Consider the following 22,166-nt stretch of genomic DNA (forward strand, 5'->3'; position numbering starts at 1 on the left):
AAAATAAACACAGATGTTTTTGAAAATTAAATACTGACTGGACATTCACTTGTTATCACCCACCCCACTCGCATCCTGCCACAGATACCCATTTTGAACTCCACAAGTTCCTTAACATGCATTGTCAGATATCTTCAGTTTGCTTGAGGTGGTGCTATTTGACTTACGTGGCTAAATATCATATTTTGTTTTGAAAACCATTTTAATTCACATTTTGTAAAGTCTATGGATACATAAAAAAAAAAATTGTAAGCATAATATTAACTATGAAAATAGGCATTTGAGTTATAAGTGGATTCAAAAAGCCACCAATGGAACTTCATTCTCCCTTGACCATTGGAACAGCACATTGGGGGTGTAGACTTCAGTGGTGGAACTCCATGTGAATATGCTCATGAAAATGGTATGATTTACCTGACCACACAACCTTTTCTCATTAATCACCAGCTTGTGTTTTGTGGCCATAATACCACTAATTTTCTATTTATTTTTTATGCATAAAATAAGTGCAAATAAAGTTAAATATAGAAAACAATACAAAGATTTGCATGATACAGTAAGCTAATGTTTGTGAATAATTTCCCGACAGACTTAGGGTGGGTCATTTGTTACCCCTTGCCTGCTACCGGTAAATATCTTGGTATCGCTCAACAGTTTATTGTTTCATGAACATGTCGTCCCAAACTGCAGTGGTTAGTGTATTCATTTACTAGTAGTGTCGTGGGACTGGGCGGTGCACTTTTTCTTCATTTTACCTCAAGAGCTTTTGTCTGTCAAGACTGGTCAATACTGACAATGTAGTACAAATCTTGGTAGTAGTTACCACTGCATCAAATCCCATCCATGCCTAATTTAGTTCTCAGATGAATGCTTGCCAAATTAGTTTTCTTCTAATTCAGATCTGATATGTCTCTAAAACCACTAGCAGAGGCACAAGCAGAGAGGAAAAATGAGACACATTTCAATAACAGAGCAATAAAATACATTTATTTTGAACTACAAAAGGGAAACAAGACACAAAGTAGAAATATTCAAATTAATAAAATGTTACCTGCTTTATTAAATGTTACTTACATATTCCACTTGGCCTAGAAAAGAGAATAATATAAAACCTTTTAATTCCTAATGTTCAGTCAATAATATCATTAAAACAAATGTGCATGGTAAATTAAAAATCACATAATGCTCAACAATAGGCAGTTATACTAGGCAACAGATTAAAAGCTGCTGTTACATTTTGTCCAGTGAGTTGCCATAATCCTGGTGGATCTTAATACTGCCTATATTTAGCACCAATAAAGACAATAGAAATCCAATAGAATGGGCTCCAATAAAAGCAAGTTTATACATTTTAAGCTGGCAGTATTGTACTTCCATGGCAAGACATCTGAGTGGAGACTTTGGATCTGAGCATGTAACTGGCTGCAAGGCATGTCAGTCATCAGGGGAAACAGCTGGTTGTATAAGCATTCCAGCATTGACTTATGATATCTGCTCTCTACTAGATGAAGCACTCTGTTATCCAGGTGTTACTAGAATTTCTTCCACAAGGGGGTAGTAGCTCCCTCAGTAACTAAGATGAGGTGCAGAATCCAAATCTGAAAAACATACAATGTTCTCTTCACAAGTAGAAGTCCCTGCCAGGATCTGGAGGTCAAAGTAATAAAGACCAGTGCTGTAATGTGTTTGGCCACTGTGCCTGTGTCAAGATTCACTATGTTTAGATCTCTTTATTTTTTGAAATTGTAAGTCAAGGTTTCAAACAAGTCTCCCCCAAAAAATGAATATTGGTTTCTTTTATCTAACCAAAAGTCAATAAAGAAAATGTGTGCACTGTTAAACAAGCAGTTTGAATCTCTTTGTTTATGTGTCCCCAGGGTTATTCATATGTATACGAAACAATGTTATTTTTAATTTTAAAGATATGGCTTACCTCAGGCCCATTATGTGTTCATAAAGAAATTATAATCAGTTCATTATTTGCTTAGTTTTCACTTTCCTACAAATGTTTATTTATTCATAAGAAGGGAATTGTTTTCTGATTTTCCAATTCACAGTGCGACATACACTTTATGAAACTGACTGCTTTCCTATTCATGATTTGGGACTAGATATTTGTTCCCTCACATTTCTTAAAGGTGAATTACATTTTGCTTTCATCAGCATACCAGCAATGATCTCTTGTGATATAGCAGGTCACGAATATCAGTGGCATGTTTCTCCACTGAACTGTCATTGAGGTGTTAGTAAAACAAAACAAAACCTTGATTGAGACCTACAATCTGGACACCATTTTCAGCATTTTTTCAACTCTTATCATTTTGGGGTCCCCAAATCACCCTTTAGGTTGTTTCTTACTTGCTTTTTAACGTTAAAGGTTGGGAAAGAAACAAATGTTTTTCTCCTTTCAAGTTCGCTTCTAATCCAACCACCATGCTAGTACATTGATTGTATCATTCAAGCCTAGCACCTCAGTTTGTTATTGGCTGTTTTGTTATTGACGTCATATTGGGTGTTTCTTCATTGGTAACAGACATGTGAGTTAGAATGGAACAAAAAAAAAAAAACAAATAGAGAATGCAGTCAAAATTGTGTAGTAGTAACAGGAATACATAAATAATGGAAGACATTAAACAAAAGACAGTTGTTGGACTTGGAAATACACAGAGTACATTGTGTCTCAATTTTTTTATTCTTTGGCAATGCACTAGAAGGAAGCTGAGTCACCACACCTGTCACATGATTGACTGCGCAGTACAAAGGGTCCAAAGCTGTTTGCTAACTAACAACCTGAAACAAATACTGTGTTCATTTTTTTTTTTTTTTGGTGCTGTAATCAGCAACCTTGGCTTAGAGACTTTGCTGCTTGGGTTATCTTTTAACGAGGATGCAAGTGCAAGTGGAACGTCATTATGGAGCAACCTGGAGCCATGACCACACAGCCTTGTAACCAGTTCTGTGCTATAAAGAGCCATCTTGTATTGGGGAAGTACTGGGGCAGCCAGAAGACATTTCATCTGCTAGGTGACCAACTGAAAAAGCAAAACAAAACAAAGATACACAGTATAACCCCAACACAGTTAAAAGAGTTACCTGATTAGCTGGAAACATTTAATTGTGCTTGTTAATAAAGAGCATCTTACATAATTAAAATAATAAAAAGCTTTCTCAAGCCAGTCATTGCAGCACATACTCACGTCATACCTTACTACAGATATACATCGTTTTGGGATATATTATATAAGAGCAGTATCATTAAGGAGCCTGTCATGTCCAAATAGTTTAAGATTATAAAGTTGACAATGATTTATTGTACAGTACTTAGGAATGCATTGCGTTTTTACAATAAGTCAAAGATGAAGGAATGATTATTTTAATACAGACAGTCAGGGCTATTGGTAAAGAATGATTAAGTGTAAAATGTAATGATGTAATCTGCAGATTCTAACAATATAATCCAGGCTGTGATGTTCTGTTACCTATGTCTAGATGAAAGATGTGATTAACTGCAAAGTGCAAGAGCAACAGACAGCCACAAGATGTCTCCCTACTCCTGAGCAATTCAGTGCTTCCATGTAATTCCATGTATATAGTGTAATATCAGTTATGATTTTGTATTAGTCTGGGCTTAACTGGTAACACCTTATAATAGTAAAATAGTCAATCATATACAATATTTTCACTGGAATAGCACATTGGGTTTTGTAGTTATTTTTTAATAAATTCTCTAGTTACATAGATAAGCAAAAAAATGTCCACCGATTCATAATGAATTCAAGTAGGACACTACAGGAATAATAGCTGCTCCATTTGGATTGTATATGAATTAGCTGCCATTTGCCATAAGAACGATGTTCAGGAAAGAACAACTGAGCCTCTAACTTAAATCTATAGAGCAGAGAGTGGTGGGTTAATTCACTAGCCTTTCATTCCAGGCCTTGATTTAGGTTACAAATGAATTTGATGTCCTCGGCTTACATCTCAAGATGCCTACTGGGATCATGTCTGACTGCAGCCAGAGTCTCTAAAGTTCACTGCAAGCACTATATTCACTGTTGCTGTAATCAGAAAAAAATTAAGTGTGGTGACCAGTTCCATTTGACTGTATGACTTTGGTTGAGAGATTTTGATATTTGTAATTTGTAAACCTTTAAATAATTTGAAGGTAAGTCTGTTTGAAATTAAAATAATTATTTGTGTTTTCATTTTAAGTAACATTTGAGTTATTAGAATAAAGGAATATTATGTATCAGATTTTATACTGCCTACTATATACAATATCTAGAACCTTTTGTTGCCTTATAGCCTGGAAATAAAATAAAATAGTTTTTTTTTTAAATTTATCTATACATCCTACCCCACAACTTCCAAGTGAAAAAAATATTTTAGAAAATAAATTAAAAATAAAAACTGAAATAGCTTGGTTGGATAAGTGTCCATCCCCCTTGTAATAGCAATCCTAAATTAGCTCAGGTGTAACCAATCGCCTTCAAAACCACACACCAAGTTAAGTGGCCTCCACATGTGTTAAATTTTACTGATTCACATGATTTCAGTATAAATTCAGCAGTCTTTACAAGAGCTACATGCTTTTATGGCCAAGACTGGTCAAAGTGTGCATGTGACAACAATATCCCAAGCACTCAATAAATCTGGCCTGTATGGTAGGGTGGCAATAAAGAAGCCATTACTCAAGAAAGCCCACCTTGAATCCTGATTGAAGTATGCAAAAAAACACCCAGGAGATTCTGTAGCCATCTGGCAAAACATTTTGTCGTCTGAGGAAACTAAAATGGAACTTTTTGGCCTAAATGCAAAGCGTTATGTTTGGCGCAAACCCAACACAGCACGTCACCCAAAGAATACCATCCCTACTGTGAAGCATGGTGGTGGCAGCATCATGTTATAGGGATGCTTCCCATCGGCAGGGACTGGAATACTTGTCAGGATAAAAGGGAAAATGAATGGAGCAAAGTAAAGAGAAGTCCTTGAGGAAAACCTGCTGCCCTCTGCAAGAAAGTTGCAACTGGGACGGAAGTTCCCCTTTCAGCATGACAATGACCCAAAGCACACAGCCAAAGCTACACTGGAGTGACTAAGGAACAAATAGATAAATGTCCTTGAGTGGCCCAGTCAGAGCAAAATCCAATTGAAAATTTGGTCCATGACTTGAAGATTGCAGTCCATCAACACTCCCCAAGGAAGTAGAGATCTTGAACAGTTTTGTAAAGAATAATGGTAAAATATTGTCAAATCTAAGTGTGTAAAGTTGGTAGAGGCCTATCTCAATAGATTCACAGCTATAATTGCTGCCAAAGGTGCTTCCCCCAAGTATTAACTCAGGGGATTTTTTTTCTCTCAATAAAAACTTGTTTCCCCTTAACAATAAGGGGTACGGTGTGTAGATAAGTGGAAAAAAAATCCTCATTTAAATGAATGAAACTCTGAGTCACTGATACAACAAAATGTGAAAAAAGTTCAAGGGGGTGTAGACTTTCTATAGGCATTATATATATAGTAGAGATCTTGGTTCCTGCAGGCAGGCGCATCACACAGGGCGAGGCAATCCACACACAGGCGAATGGCGGGTGCGAACCCAGAACCCCTCACACTGAAGCATAGCACCAATACCGCTGTACAAAAGAGCCGGCTCCTTTGCAAGAAGAATATATCGGGCTTATGTCTTTGCATGTGATTATGTCACCTACCAGCCCTGCTGCTGCATTCCCCCGTGCACACTACTATATATATATATATATATATATATATATATATATATATATATATATATATATATATATATATATATATATATATATATATATATATCATATATATATACTTTACTTGTTATATATAAAGAATACAGGCACCTCCTACTTTATAAAATGTTAATGTCACAAGTATAAAAAGTAACAAGTGACAATATTTTACACAATTACAAGTGTTCATATTTTTCATTGGTTCAGAGAAAAAGCCTCTCTTATTACCAGCAGTCCAGCAGCTATGCTTTTTGCATCTTGGCTGTTGTTTTCTTCTTTGCTGCAGACTGCACAAAGAACACGAAATAGGGTTATAATTCCAAGCATTGAAAAGCACAGAATTTTAGAATATGTATCAAAGAAAAGCAGGTCTACTTTTGATTGCAGGTCTGCATTACACAGCGATTGCTTCTGACGTGAACACTGGTGCTATTACAGAAGCAGCAATTGCTCCAGGCTATAAACATTCTTGAGAGTTCATTATGCAGTGGAATATCTTTAATAGGTTTAGCTTAAAAAAAACTGATCCAAAGCAGGCGCCAAGACTGGTTCAGATTCCTTAGGTATCTCTGCTGTCCTTTCTAAGACACTTGTTACCAAATCGATAGTAAAGCTGGTTGGAGTATAGGCTAGCCATAGTGAGTGAAAATAATACCATTTAGTACCAAAACCAAAGCTATTGTTGCTCGCAGGAGGCATAGACACAGACTCTGTAGGTGTTCCTGGACTCAAGCACCCATGGGGAAAAACGAATGGGTGATCAGCACCCACAATAATTTTATTTTATGTGATGATGGTTATTATTGTTTTGTTTAACTGTTTGTGCATTCACTATCAGTAATATAGGAAGGTGTTGAAAAGTAAAACATTAACTGGAGTGTACCAGTAGGTGGCGCAATGTCGTTTATGTTGGGTTGCTAATGTCATGAACTGAATTTATTCTACTACTTATTCTAATGCGCAATTAGTAGACAACTGCTCTGAATGATGTTTGGGCGATGTATACTATGTGACTGATGAATGAAATAAAACATGATGGATACATTTGTATTTAAAATCAGTGGTGGGAGAAGCAAAGGGATCAAAACTGCTTTGGCAAGTGTAGCAGAATCCATCAGAATTGACAGTTGGACAATGCCCATGAGTGCACGCAAGAAAGTACCGGTACGAAAGATAAACGAGACAGCTGCTGAGGGAAAATGACAAAAGCACCCAGGCCAACTGATGAAGGAAGCAGTCCCCATGTTTTTGTTTTTGCAAGCCCAGAAAATGTGCATCGAAAATTGTATAACAAGGTTTTTGATCACGTCACGACTGCTATTGATTCAAGATTTGATTCCGCTGTTGAATTTGAATTTTGGACTGCCACTGAGATGGTTTAAGCTGAGGAAGTAGCAGACTTTTAAACAAATGACTTGGGATTCAGCTTGGCAGAAAAAAAAATCTCAATCTCCAGCGTTCATGATGTCAACATCTTTCTAAAAACTGAAGGAAACGAATATTGCGAACTAGGCTGCCTAAGTACTTCAAATGTTTAACAATACTTCTGACTTTGCCCACTTCATCCTGCATTGGAGAGGTAAAAACTGTCTACATTCATCAATGGGACAAATGAAGCGGAATCATGTTGCTGTCCTTAATGTTCATCAAGACCATACTAGAGATCTGGCTGTAAATATGATTGCTGACAACTTCATCCAGAGTGCTACAGTGAGACATATTGTATTTAAAATGGAACATTAATTAACACCATGTGTTGATAGGTACATTATTTTATTATGTCATAATTTAATTAGAGACTGTATACCCCTAACTCCACAAACCACTACCCCTCCTCCCCATCTTGGACAGGAAAGATGAACCAAAATGTGAAGGCATTGCTCTTTTGAGTGTACTGCTGGAACATTGTGTTGCTCCTGGCTGGAAACGAACCACCTGCTTATTGCTCTACAGGCCTACACCAGAAGCATCATCACCACCAACCCTTAATAGACTGCACTCAGGGATACAAAGCATTTTCAAACAGCCCAAGTTAGAAAATTCTCCTTTTTGCCTTTCTTAAACATATACCTCATGTAATGCATCTTGGGAGTCAACAAATTCAGCGTGCTAAAAGGAAAAGCTCTCAGGATCCACAATATTGGGCTCAAACCCTCTCGTTTAATGCCTCCTTTCCTGTCATTAATCAACCAGCTACTTCCCCCATTGACAGTCCAGCCTTGCCAGTAACATGCCAGTAAATTACCTAGGAGGAGATTGAAATAGTAACAGACTACCTAAAATTAACATACATGCGAGTCCTAAATAGCGAATAGAAGTGCACAGCAGGTAAGATTTATGGAACTATTTCATTATCAATAACCACTTTAAGGTCATAAAAATAGCAGCTCAAAAAGAAATATTGCTAGTTTGATGAGCTACCTGCATCTGAAGTGATGTACTTCCAAAGACACATGCAGGTATTGGAATATTTAAAGGTTATTTTTTCAGACACCTTCAACAAATTAGTCAGCTTCCAATAAATACAGAATCTGTTCTGAATAGTTCTGTGGTAGTGGTGATTTTGTTGGGTGAAGAGATCTTGTAAGAGGCCAGTCCTAACCTTAGATATACATACTCTTCCACTGAATGCATAAGGACAAGAATTATTCCTCAAGGCTATCTAGAAAGCCCAAATCTTTCAAAAGCTGGACATCTCTAACTGGCAGGTATAGGCTACCAACCTTGGAAAAGGTTACGAGTTACTGGGTTAAAACTGTACCAAAAAAAGACTTTCATTGCCACTGTAATAATTATAATAATAGTAATAATTATCTGATTTTCTGTTAATTTGAAAATGATTCAGTTTCCTGAAAATAATAGAAAGGAACTTTATAAAAAAAAAAAAAGGAAAATGGCAAATATTTAAATTGTTTAGATCAAAGAAAAAATCCTTTGTACCATGTGAAGAAAGCTGGTCATATTGTTGTCAATTTACCCAACACTTCTCTCCATTGCAAGTCATGTTTTATTCATCTAAGAACCCCTGTCAGAATATTTTCTTCAATAAATGGCTAAAGATTGGATCTGTGAGTAGAAACATAGTTTTGAGCCTTCTGCAGTATTAGGATTTGTAGAATAAAATCAATTCAACCTTGTATTATTGTCGAGATGGATGCTGTAAAGTCCTGCACTAGAAAAAGCCTCTCTTATTACTAGCAATCCAGCAGCTATGCTGTTTGCAGGATATTTACCACAAATTGCCTTTTCTCATAAATACAAATATTTAGTATTTGTTGTTCTATTTGTTCTCTATGGCATTCAATCTAGCAACATCTCCTTGAGCTCTGTAATGAATACAAATATGACAAATAATGCATTTTAAGGTATAATGTTAAAGCATGTATGCCTTGTAAAAATGATTAGGAAATGCCTAAATGCCTAAAATTAATTCATTATCTCTCCCCTTGCCTTTTTACGATCTTTGCACTCATTGAATTCTTATTGCAATTACTCAAATGTCGTGTTTAAGGGAAAATAAAGCAATGAAAAAGAATCTACATGGCCTATACAATAATGCTATGTTTCCTAGGAATTGTTTTCATCAGTGTACTATACTGACATCAGTATTTTCAGGTCTCTACCCTGCCCCTGCCGGGGCCATGGCCGTACAGTGGAAACTATACCAGGCTCAGCTTATAACTGCAGTGGAAATGACATATCAGATCACTAGATGGTGCTGGTCTTAGTTTGATACAGTCACTTCGGCTGGTCTAACCTATGTTACATGTATCTGTGGCAGACAACAGGAACTGAAAAGCAGCTCCAGAACCTGAAAGGATCTCAACACAGTAATCAAGAAATCAAGAAATAATAATAAATAAAAAAATAAAGTAGTATTGCTGCAGTGGAAAAGCTTCCATGTTGTGTAACGGATCTAACTTCCATGTGAAAGAGGTTCCAGTTAAAAGGAAGGGACATTTGAGCGCTGCACCAACACAACTCTGCTCATACGCCCTGCTGGATATGGCACAATCAACTGCATTATCGACCTGTCACTAATAACATGAAAATTAAAGTTTTAAAATGCTTTTGAATGAAACAAGCAATAACTGATTGGACTTTATGCTTGGGAGAATCATTCAATATCCAGAAAATTCAGTTTTTAATTAACTTTATTAGCAACGAGTCCTTTAAAACCAATCTATGCAGCATGTGTTTTTAATAATGATGTACTGTAAATACACATTAATATTAATAACAAGAATTGTTGTGTAATAACTTCTAACATCCTTCTTTGAAGTTTAATCTGAGCAAACAGTGTTGGCAATTTCATGCACTTAAAGCAAACAACATCAAAACTGAATGTCATATTTTGGCTTGATGATTAGCAAACATGTGGTGCTTATTAATATTAGACAAACATGTTGTTCAGCAAAAAACAAGTAATAAAAAACTCAAGTGACAAAAAAAAAAAACCCTTTTACAATAAACATACTTGATCTTTTTAAAGACACATGCTTTTTAAGACTTTTGAGAAGAATCATAGAACTCTACCATGCCCACTACTTTATTTTCAATAATAATATAATTGCTTTTTCACTGTCTCTGCACAATGCACGTGCTTGCCTTACAGTGGTGAAACATTAGATAGAAACATATGCAGATTTAAAGGTACAGGCACACAATTTCAAGCTTGAACTGTAATATTAAACTAACATTAATAAATGTATCAAAATATCACTAACTGTGTTTTGGTTCCATTTTAGTTACAGTTTGTGGGGGAAGGGGAGGGGGATGTTATTCTAGGACCCAATATGTCATGTGGTTTCCTCACACAGCGGTTCATTTAAATGGCGAATCACACTATCATATCCATGCTGTATAAACCAGTTCAATTTCCATAATACACAATCCATTTAAAACTTCCACCTTCTCTACATGTGGGTCTGAAAGCACAGACAGGTGGTGTGACCAGGTGCCTTGTAGGATTTATATCCTTCCCAGAGCTCCAAAGCAGATGCACATTTTAAAGCTAATTAAGGACTGATTAGTATCATACCCTCTGTTTCTGAATCTGGTAGAAAAAGATAATCCAACATCACAGCAAAAGCTGCATCCACAATCAAGGCCCAGCTTCATTTATGAGCAGTCATACAACGTCCAGGCAGAATTGAATCGGACCGCTGCACTGATCTTGATCTAAGCAAACAAATATAAATGCCTGCAGCTTTTTCCAAAGATGCAATATTTGTTCTCCTGGGCATTACTTAGAATATTTTAGACATCAAAAGATGATGTTGGCAGAACAAGAAGAAGATTATGTGTCCAGTGAAAATAAACGAAAATCAAATGTTCCAGAAATAATGGAGTACGACTGGTATCTGCTCCAATGGCGCCTGTGCGCATGTGTTGGTTCACTTCAATATGAGGCTGCCACAGTTGTAGTCTCCCGGGACACACTATGATGGGCACCTACATAATTAAAACACATCTTCATTTGCTCTTAACCACATATCTATCAGACCTGTTTTACTGCAATCTTAGGATCTTGACATTTTAAACCATTATGTCGAGATCAAATGATTGTGATCTTGTCATAACAACATTTTTTTTTTTAGGTTCTCAATTAACCACTCTAAGATAATGACCAAGAGACCATGGAAAAGGTGGGCCCTGCAGAACAAAATGTCTAAGCTGATTAGCCAACGCATTTATTTTCTGTCAGGACATTCCATGATGATCTTTGGCAGTTCCAGACCATAATAGCAACTGTACCAAATGTGAAACATTTATATTGAAACAGGAAATCACACAAACAAAATGGTAACAACTGCAATTGCTGTAGCATAGTTAACTACAGCTACTACTACTGTGAATTTGCCATCCCGCATCTGTAAGAAAACAATATAATTCCACCTGAACCTTCTTTGCCACAGGAAATAGAAAGAGAAACTGAAGTGAAAGTAATTTTAATACAGTGTTGGCACAAAGATAAAGCACTGTGTGTGGGAGAAGATAGTGTACGTGCAAGCAATAATAAATATTCTTGTACAAAGTTTGAATCATGTTTCACCAAACAATTTTTTCTCCAAGGCTATTTCACTTGCAGGGCTACAAAAAAGCCTGTAGCCCCATGATACTCCAGTTTGACTTTGGCCAGTCATTACTTCATTTGCTGAGGTCTGACTCTTTTCTTTTCCTAAGGGACAACTATATCCTAATATTTTAACAAAAGCACAGCATTGAAATTATGTGTGAATTATTTAAGTGTGGTATTTTGTTTAGAAATCAAATCTAACTAAATCAACAGTAAGAAAAGACAATGCAGTTGGTCTTCTATTGTATTTATTGCAATTCTCTGTTCCCCAAACAAAAAAGAAGAAACTTTACCTTTAAGATATAGGTGACTCCACAGCAACTGAAGAAATTAATTAATCAATCAAAACACACTACAAAATATATCCCTCTAAATTTAGATTCATGAATAGAGCACCATTGTTTTGGATTGGCTAATAATTGAATATCAAATATTTTTCAGGTCACAAAGCAAATTGAGAAGAAATAGTTCTTGGACAGTTTTTTTAATAACTCAATGTCCTAAAAAAAAGGCGGACTGTGAGTTTCTCCAAACAGACTCAGTAATGATTCCAAACAACAACACACACTCCAGTTGCACATGCCATAATATTTGGAGTATAACATGCACCCTTTCACACATTTTAGCAGCATTGTGTCACACTATACACAGGATGTGTGTTATACACGTGTGTGGTATACTTAAGTTCAGTTTACCTGTATATCATTAGTCACAACTCACATGAGCCCTAACTCGTTTTGCTTGCAGCTTGCAGTAAAAGCTTGTGCTGCAATCAAGCCTTTATTTATGTTTGAGAAAAACTCTTTATAACAAGTGTACAGTTTATGCCTAATTGATAAATTAATAATATAATGAAGTAATAGCATATGGAATATTCCTTTTACATACTTAAGCTGTAGGCCAAGTGAACAAGGCATGCTTGTAAACAATGTGCTTTAATCTGTGGACATAACAATTCACACATTTAATCCCTTTCATGAACACAATCACACTTTTGTATTGTTTTGTATATTTTATTCTATCAGAAAGATGAGTGAAAACATCTTTAGTTTAAAATTTGTCAATTTCTAAATGGCCATTGCTCTAAATTGTACATTTCTGATACTGCTTGGATGATCAGAGTTTTAAAAGTAACATGATTTTTAGATCTGTAACTTGTATCCAAATGAAACAGAGCCTGAATTAATTTGCTTTTAAAATAGTCATTTCCAAAAGTTGTTATGGTCAGTCCAATAAAAGATCAAATTGGATCATTGCCCTCATAATTTTCCAGAATGCGTATTGCTCTGAAGTTGGATCTTGAATTCCTATTATCCTGGTTATCCAATTTCCCTGTTAGTGGGTCTGTTTGACACTGACAGGCTCTCACTTTCTAAGTGTTTACTCACACGTCTCTTGTCTTTTACTGTTCTTTGTTTGTTTGTTGTGCTTTGTATGGGTTCCTGTGCTTATGATTGTGTAATTATTATTAAGTCAAGTGGAAGTTATTGAGCGAGTCTCCACAAAAACGTTCTACAAATGTTACAGCTGATCGGAAGAGCTCTGAGAAAATGAGAAAGCAGCCAAATAATAACGATGGGCATACACATGTATTAAATAGACAATAAACTTGATAACATTATATGACAAATTATTTATATTTTTTAATAGCATTCCGTCTAAGTTACGTATTTTTTTTTCAAGTTATTCAGTCATATGCAAAATAATGAACTGCATGCTGGAAATTAAAATAATATGCTATTTTATTAAGCAAGCGGAACGTCAGGATCAGTTGAACATTTTAACGTTCATCAGGGAGCCATTTTGAAGTGCTTTTATGGTCATTTCTTTCTTAAGGCTAATCCTCTGCTCAAAATCAGTTTACCGATAGATCTCCATAAGGAAGAGACCATTGTTAAATCAGATTAGCCTAAAAGTATGTTTGAGGTTTAATTTATTGTGGTGTTAAACTTACTTTTTTAACTCTGCATCTCTAATTCTCATGGGGGTCACCCTGTCAGTGTTGATTCTGTAGCCTGGATTTAGTTGAATCAATTCTCATTGAAATTCTGCGCAGGTCCCGGGTTCTGTGGAGATTGCAGATGAGTGACAGCTTAGTGGCAAAGCAGATAAATATGCTGGCAAATGAGATCTCACCTACTCTACAGAGGATTGAATACATTACTTTGTCAATGGAGTGCAGGTAATATACTACAGAAGAAAAGGGGAGAAATGAAATGTAAGCCTGTTTAATTCCTAGTTTGTTAGAGTAAAATCATTTAAGCTCTGCTTAAATTACTGACTGCACTGGAATTCTTTTCTTCCAGCATTTATAAGCACACTTTAAGGCTTATTCCTTATCCTTGTATGAGACAGCTTGGAAAATTTTAATTCATGTAGCAGTTTGTATATAGCTGAAGGCCTGCCAGACACTGCAGCACATCATATTGATTAAGTAATTTGATAAATACACAGAGAAGGGGGCACTGCGCTCTCAGGGTTTCATGCAAAATGCATTTAAATGACCTCGGATAATTGGAAAGAAAGCGTAGCTGTAAGGGCTCTTAGTCTTGGTGTGGGCTGTATTTCATAAAAAAAGAAATGGTAGGACAAACAAGTAATAAAGTAAACAGGTTAAAATCCAATATCAGCACTGAGAGATTGGGCCCTATTCATAACAATGAACTGCAGGACCTGTTCGCTGCAAGATTCTAACCTGGCGATTGAGTCTCTAAACTAGGGCAGGCTTGAAACTCATCTGTGCAGCACCACTATCTTATTGGTTACTTCCTGAAATACAATGAATCAGCTGCAAGCTTTGCTCAGCGATAACGTGATTTAGAAAGTGACTGTTGCAATTATTACAGCAGTAGTCCTCTGGGGTAGTTTCTATTGCTGCAAAATAAACGTCTCAGGATTCTTTTGTATTTTACATTAAAACAGATGTTGTAAAGATGACCTCAATTACTGCTACTAAATAAATGAATAAATAAATAAATACAACTTGGATGGTAGTTTCTAATTAGTATTTATTTATTTATTTATTTTTTTTAAGAGCGAAAGCTTAAGTCTAGTAATGGCATGTAATCACAATATATTCTGATAAAGTATTTTCCCCAGAATATCACAGGGCAGTCCAAGATGTTCTTGTTTAGACATGGCAAGCTGCAGTATTAGACCTTACAAATAAGCATAGGGAGCAAAGGTCATATGGACTCTCCAGTGAGATTGCAATGCTAAAAATAAAAAAGAACAGCCCAGCAGTAAATAGATTTAAACATACAGTGTTAGTAAATAACTACCCGATAAACATGTTGTTTTCTGGACAGAAGTATTAACCTGTGTCTTTATAGAATATTATGACGTGAAGCTAATCTAGCAGCCAAAGCCTACCATTAAGAAGGTATCAATCAAGCATGAATGGCTCTGTTATCTGCACTGCATCCCACATCAATATTTAAAACATGAAAACACTCTCCCTAAAAATAACTATTTTGCTGGGTTGAAATTGTGCTATGTAAATTACTGTCAAAGATAAAATGATTTCTGTCATTTTTACTGCAAAATCCAATCAATATTATTTATTTTATCTTAGAGCAGAATAAAAAATGATATTCCTCTAAAGCACTGTGCAGCTGCAGAGAAAACTATTTAGTTCACCCAGAGCTAACAGGTGAAAGATGCTCAGTTTAGGGCTACAAGTTTCCATAATGTGGTGCTAAAGGCATTTTCATTTCTTCTAGCATTGCTTTTACAAATTAGTGCTTGTGAGAATGTGTTAACCCCTAAGGAGCTTTCAGAGTCTGCAGTAATGGGATTGGATGGCTCAGTCTTAATGCATTCATCAATGATTGCCCAGGATGCTGTTCTATATTGGAGCAGCGAAGGGAACTGAAGTAATTAAATTATGTCTTCAGGCATTGCGTTGGAGGAGAAGGAAAGATGGGCAGCTCACCAGCATGTCATTGAAAGGGAATCAAAGAATGGAAAAAGATATTAAGAAAGTAAGAAAAGTGGAATTATAAGAAACAAGTTGTCATGCAAAACAAAGTATTAATGCTACAATATAATATAAACACAAATAGCTATGTAGTGATTCTATATCATTAATAGATTGAGAGGTGTGCAATTTGGATTCGGATATAAGGGGAGAGGAAAAAGAAGAGGGCAGGGCCAATCAGAAGTGTATGAGATCATTGAAAGTGGGCTGGGCCAAAATCTGTTTCTGACCAGTAGCACGTGTTTATTTTAAAAACTTCATTTTTACCACGTCCATTTCACTATTTCTTTATTTATTCAACAGATTGAATCAAAAGCACTAATCTAACCCACACCATGTAACTATACCCTCAATCAAGTAGTTGTATTGCTAAACATGTAATTATAGCCATGCTTTTATATTACAACTCCTGGATGAAGTTCAATTATATGCCATGCTACATTCAGATTTGTTACTAAGTTTCAAAGTCGACATTCAGATGAAAGGAACCATAAACTTCGATCTCTCTCTATAAATATTATTGTTGAATTTTGGTGGAGAGTTCACAGCCATTTCCAGAAGGGATAAGTAGTGGCATGTGTTACACAAATGATATTCAAGTTATTTTTTATTCCATTAATTTGCTGCTTAATATATCAGTCTGGTGTCATCTATTTAGATTTAGTTGTCTGAATTAGTCAAACGGCTTTTTTTTTTGCTCCAATACTAGCAGACTTCTTTGCAGTCATGATCAAGTGACTGGTCAAGGAACTTAATACACTTTCTCTAAAGTGTCTTTATTTTTTTCCATGAAAATGTACCTTTAGAAATCATTTGATGTGAAACAATGGCTTCTCTGAATCATGTGATTAACAACTTGCGTTCTACTACCAACCACAAGCAACCACACTAAGAAATGTATGTCTTTATACATAATTCAGGCCTGTGTGAGTAAATCCATCACTTCGTAGAGGACACATTGCCTCTTCAACCATCAAAGCTCAATGGACCTTCAAGAAGACACCATTCCCACAATCTTTTCTGATTTCTGGAGATTATGTTCTGTCTTAAAGTGATTAACAAGAACGATGTAATAGGAAAAAGAAAAGAAAACTATGCCATAGAAGGAGCATACATATTAATACATTTTATTGGTGAATGTATCCATTACACTGTTTCAAGCTTAGCATAACATTATTTCAAGTTTATAATTTTTTGATTATGTATGTAATCAAATTTACTTTACACACAAATTAAAGTCACTAGACGGAGATGCAAGATGTTTGAAAACAGCTGTATGAAAATATAATACTGTTAGGCTATTCACAACATAAAAAAATACATAATTCCTCCAAGTGTATTGCTCTTTTTTGTATTCCTGTGAAATAACGATAATACATTAGTTTCCATAGAAGTAACAGGAAGAAGAATACTTCCAAGGACCAATGCTCTTTAAGAGCATTACTTAACAACAAACTGAATTCAAAGAATTAGCTCATTATTTAATTGACAACTTATGTATAGGTTTGCTCCTTTTTTATGTGCATTTTGCAGGTGTTCACAAAATACTGCAATAAATCAGTTACATATCAGAGTATATATTTGACACACCATGAGCAAGTAAGGCAGAGATACTAGTATCCAAAGTCAACAACAGGAATGCATTACATTTCATTTGCTGTGATTTTCCTTAGCTTAGAAGCAAATAATACATTTAACATAAGTATCAAAGTCCCTTCAACTTGTCTGTAAGACAAAAACATTTATTTTTCTAAAAAGTGAGTGATTTATTACAGTATTTTTGGAGCCCTTGAAAAAATACATGTTGAAAAGGAGAAAGTTTACTAAAACAACATGCTTCTTTATACTAGTCAGTGGACTCATTAGTATACTTTCTTTTTTGCTTATTAACAATCCACACAGGTCCACATTTTTACTAACCAGCAGCTGTTATTCTGCTTACCAGTACCTGTACAGCAGTGGAAAAAACGACCTGGACCGCACTGTCACTCTGTACGTAGATGTGTGGATCAAAACTTTTAAGATTCATTTGACTAAATGGATTAGCAATGCAATCAGAAGACTTACTCTTGGATTTAGATGTCAGAATGTCAGTGTGGTATTCAGAGTTTTAGATTAATAAGCTCTCAGTTATAGAATAATAAACAGCTATTTTAATATATATGTCACCATCTAAACCGACTGCCCAATAGTGGTAAAACTATAGTGTTTTTATTGGAGGAAATAAATGTTTTTCTATCATCAGTGACTTTATAAACTTCTTTCTTTAAAGCAGTTTAACAAGAACAGTTTCTGAAGTGGGATTTTCAAAACATTTGTAAAAAATCTGAATAATAATTCAGGTTCACTCCCTATGGCATTTGGTATGGTTTTATATATAGAATATATATATTAGAATATATATATGATATATAGTATCATATATATATTATATATATAGTATATATTTATATAATAATGTCTGATGAGTTTAGTGTGGTATATGGTATAAACTTTAGATTTAAATACCTTCGAAAGCAGTGCTGTAATCTAAATGTAAATGTATATTTTTTCTGGTTATGCAGCAGTTATACAACTTCACAAATAATTGCTTATACATAGTGTTCCGCGCTTTCCTTTTTTTTCCTTTAAAAAAAAATTACCTGAATTTTTTGGAGTTTATTTTACATATATACTGAGCATTAAAAGAAACTTATCACTATTATAACACATTTATTTTCGAAAAAAAAAAAAATAAGTTACATAAATGATGGACATTGACGAAATGATTTTGGTTTCTTTTTAATCACTCATATTAAATTTTCTGAGCTGTTATTATTTTAAGTTCTACAATATAAAATTATAGTTCCTACTTCTAAAAAAACAAATGCATTTTTCTAAGGCATTATCCTTAAAAAAAATCCCTAAATGTGACTTGGAAATATTGTAAGGGATGGTATAACAATAGATAATTAAACACATGCTTGAAGAACAAAGACCAAAGCTTCACATGGTGACATGGATGAAAGACTCAAAAAGAAAAACTGGTCGAAGCAGAAACCTTTTTGTAAATATTTTTTTTTTTCTTTGCCAGGAATGGAGGTATTTCTGATGTACAGAACCTAAGAAAAATGTGCCTAATGAGAATAATGAAAGAAAAAAAATGCTGTTACCATTAAGGCAATGTTATTCATAATGAAGAATACGAATTGCCTCCCCTTTACAGGGAAAACAAAAGAACAACTCAGCAGGTCTCCTTCTACAATGATAAATAATGATGTAGTAAATAAGTGTGAATGCCAAAAGAAAAACATAAAATAGATGTGACGGCTGGAAGGAAGAACATAGAATTATAGGCTGTAATCCATTTGGAATAACAAACATTTCACAGCAGTTTACTTAATTAGAAATTGGCAATTGATTGCTGCATCTTTCTCAGAATTATGGTACGCTCAACTTAATAATTCATACCAAGTTATCTACGTGCACCATTTTCTACCACTGCCACTGTTATCTGAAGCTGAGGAAAAAATCCTCATCCCCAGAATGGGCAGCTAGTACAGCATCTCAGTGATTACAGTCTTTGAATTCCTTCAGAGTCTGGAAATCTACAATTAATTCTATTCTTCAGAGTGGACTATACAGTCGTCATCATCACATTTCAGATGGTTGAAACCTTGTGATACAGAAGAACTTTCTACTCACTACTTTGAATTCTATATCAAAGGCTATCAAATCTACTACCTTGCTCATTGTTACTGAAACTGATTTACAGCAGATTTGAGACAGACTCAAATTCTTATGAATGTGATAAGAGATGTTTTTCTTGCCATTGGATATGACTTTACTATGAGTCTCACAGCTATTTAAAAGAACATTGAGGAATGTTAAAAGGTAAATTGGTCATACAAGTAGTTAAATAAAGACAACTATGGGGTTCTGATTTCCATGTTTTATCTTTAAGAAGTGCCCAGAATCCCTCATATTTTGTTGTAACTTATCCATTTCATGAGCACAGCACTGAAGATGGTCAAAAGACTGAAAAGTTTGCACTTGCACCGAGCACTTTATTTGCTCGTTCTTTGGTCTAATGAAAGAATGTTTTTTCGCTTGCTTTGATTATGTAGTGGTTTCCTTGTCGTCATTATCCTGTTCCCAGTGTGCGGATCCTTTTTGACTTCTCCTACTATATGTAATTGGGGAGCTACGTACCTGGTTTTGTTTGTTTGGACTTTTAAGGCACAGTAAGAACCCTATTCAAGACATGAAACACCATGAAACATGGTTCTTTCAGAATGAATTTACAGTACATGGCTCCCACAAGAGTGAGATGTAAGATTTGATTGACCATGAGTTAGTTAGGCAATGCAGGTGATAACTGATGTCTAGCTTTCGTTTGATAGCCCTGCAAACAGAAATGTATGATGTTTATGTTCATTGTGTCTGAGATAAGAGTTGTGTCTTTGGAGGCTAGTAAAATCATATTCAAATTCACCAGTTCTCTGGATTGATCACATTTCTTTACTCCTGATGTTTTTCATTTAAGAATTACATCACAGGGATGCTGAAGTTTAGTAGCAGTCCACACTAGTCTAAGAAACGTTTAACAAATTGACCTGAAGCCAATGTTCTGGTATGCACTGTCATATGGAAAAGATGTAACATGCTGGCTAAAAAAAACAAAACAGAAAAACATACAGTGCTTCTGTCATATTGTTGGACCTTAGCTTTGCCCATACAGGGGCCTTACATGTAATGTAATACATTCACCCTCTACAATGTGGCATTCAGAGTTCATTATTTGACAGTGTAAATTTCCCAAAAGAATGTAATCTTCTTCAGTAAGAGTTGGTTCCAACGGGAAGTAAATCATCTTGAGATTTCCTTGTACAAAATGGCAGGGAAAATGTTTCCATCTGCACCACCAATCCAGTCTGTAAAACATCTTCCAAATTAGGACTGCTATGGATTCCTTCTGCAGTCCCCACAGAAAAATGTTTTAAAATTTGCGAAGGACTCACACAATTGTTATTTACGTGCAGTGTATTAAAAACTTACCGCAGTAAACATGGTTGAATTAATGCAGATCTGGACAAACATTTCCCCAGGTCAATGGCAGTCTCACAAAACTCACCATTGCTGACACAATATCCACCACCACACTGACACTCACTCAGATGTGTCTGATTTCACACACAATGCCGGTGAAGCCTTGTAGCAGTATGTTGTATTTGTACAAATTCTCAATTCTTGAAGTTTTCTGAAGTAAATGATAAATTATGTAAATAAAAGCTTTTGTGGCATCTCATTTTTTTTCTGGTGGGACAAATAAACTGCAAACACAGAGCACATAAAGGTCAAAGGTCACTAATATGTGTCAATTTGTATAATTGCAGTTTATACATTCTTAGAGCTCGACTGTTTCCCTGATAGTAAACTTGTTTGACAGACCTTTCTTTCCTGCAATTCAAGGTTTAACACTTGTCTCTTACATCCTTCACATTAGACTAATTAGATAATTTCCTCCAATAGAGCGAGTTCAAAAGACAGATTTTTTGCCACAATTCATGGGTTCAGTCCCAGTTCAAAATTACTTGATCTCATTCTACTTTCAGATGTCTTTCAACTTGCTCCCGGTGACAGATGGAAACATTTCATTTGTTTATTGGAAAGCCACAGTTTCTGTGATCGGTTCTTCAACCAGTTGGTGTAAGCTGATTATATTAAGAACTCTTTTAACCATGATAGAAGGAGTACATGTGATTGTCTCTCTTTCACATGTTTTAAAAATGATCTCTGGAAATTGTTTAGGGTCTCATGTAAATGTTTTGAGCCTGATTAAGGATCTGCACATGTTCGGGTATATGTCATTTGCTGATGACTCCTAAAATGATTAAGACAGTACCACACATGATATTGTGTTGTTTTATTGTACATGTTTGATGACAGCACTCCCTTGTAAATGAGATCTAGCCCTCAATGGGTTTAATTCCTGTACAAATAAGTACATTAAAAAACAAAACAAAATAGGATAAAACCCTGGGTAAAATTATCAAGGAAAAACACACAACGCCTACCTTTGTATTCATTGTGTTTTAACATGGCTATTTGTTCATCAGTCTGTCTGTAGAGTTCTTAAACATTGTATTGTATAATAGATATTATTTTGCACTTTGAACTACACTACCATATGTATTTTATAATATATCAATGAAGGTGTTGTATGCCACAAACAAAATTGCCATTCTGCCTCTGTCAACCAACATGTTTTTGGTTTTGGCAGCAGGTAGCAAACTTGCATTCATAATTGGTTAATTCATTTAATATTGTTATATCGTTTTAGTTGAACACGTGGAGGAGAAAACAT

The 22,166-nt window shown here is 35.3% G+C and overlaps 1 long non-coding RNA gene across 1 annotated transcript in view; it reads right to left on the reverse strand.

Annotated features, from left to right (window-relative positions):
* Window positions 1-1,059: 1,059 nt before the first annotated feature.
* Window positions 1,060-22,166, reverse strand: part of LOC121323976 — a 117,438-nt gene continuing 96,331 nt past the window's right edge. Inside the window, exon 3 of the long non-coding RNA XR_005951202.1 lies at window positions 1,060-3,032. This is a non-coding gene — a long non-coding RNA (uncharacterized LOC121323976). The remainder of the gene's footprint in view (window positions 3,033-22,166) is intronic.

This window comes from Polyodon spathula, chromosome 12 (genome assembly GCF_017654505.1).
Source record: "Polyodon spathula isolate WHYD16114869_AA chromosome 12, ASM1765450v1, whole genome shotgun sequence".
Taxonomy (NCBI): domain Eukaryota; kingdom Metazoa; phylum Chordata; class Actinopteri; order Acipenseriformes; family Polyodontidae; genus Polyodon; species Polyodon spathula.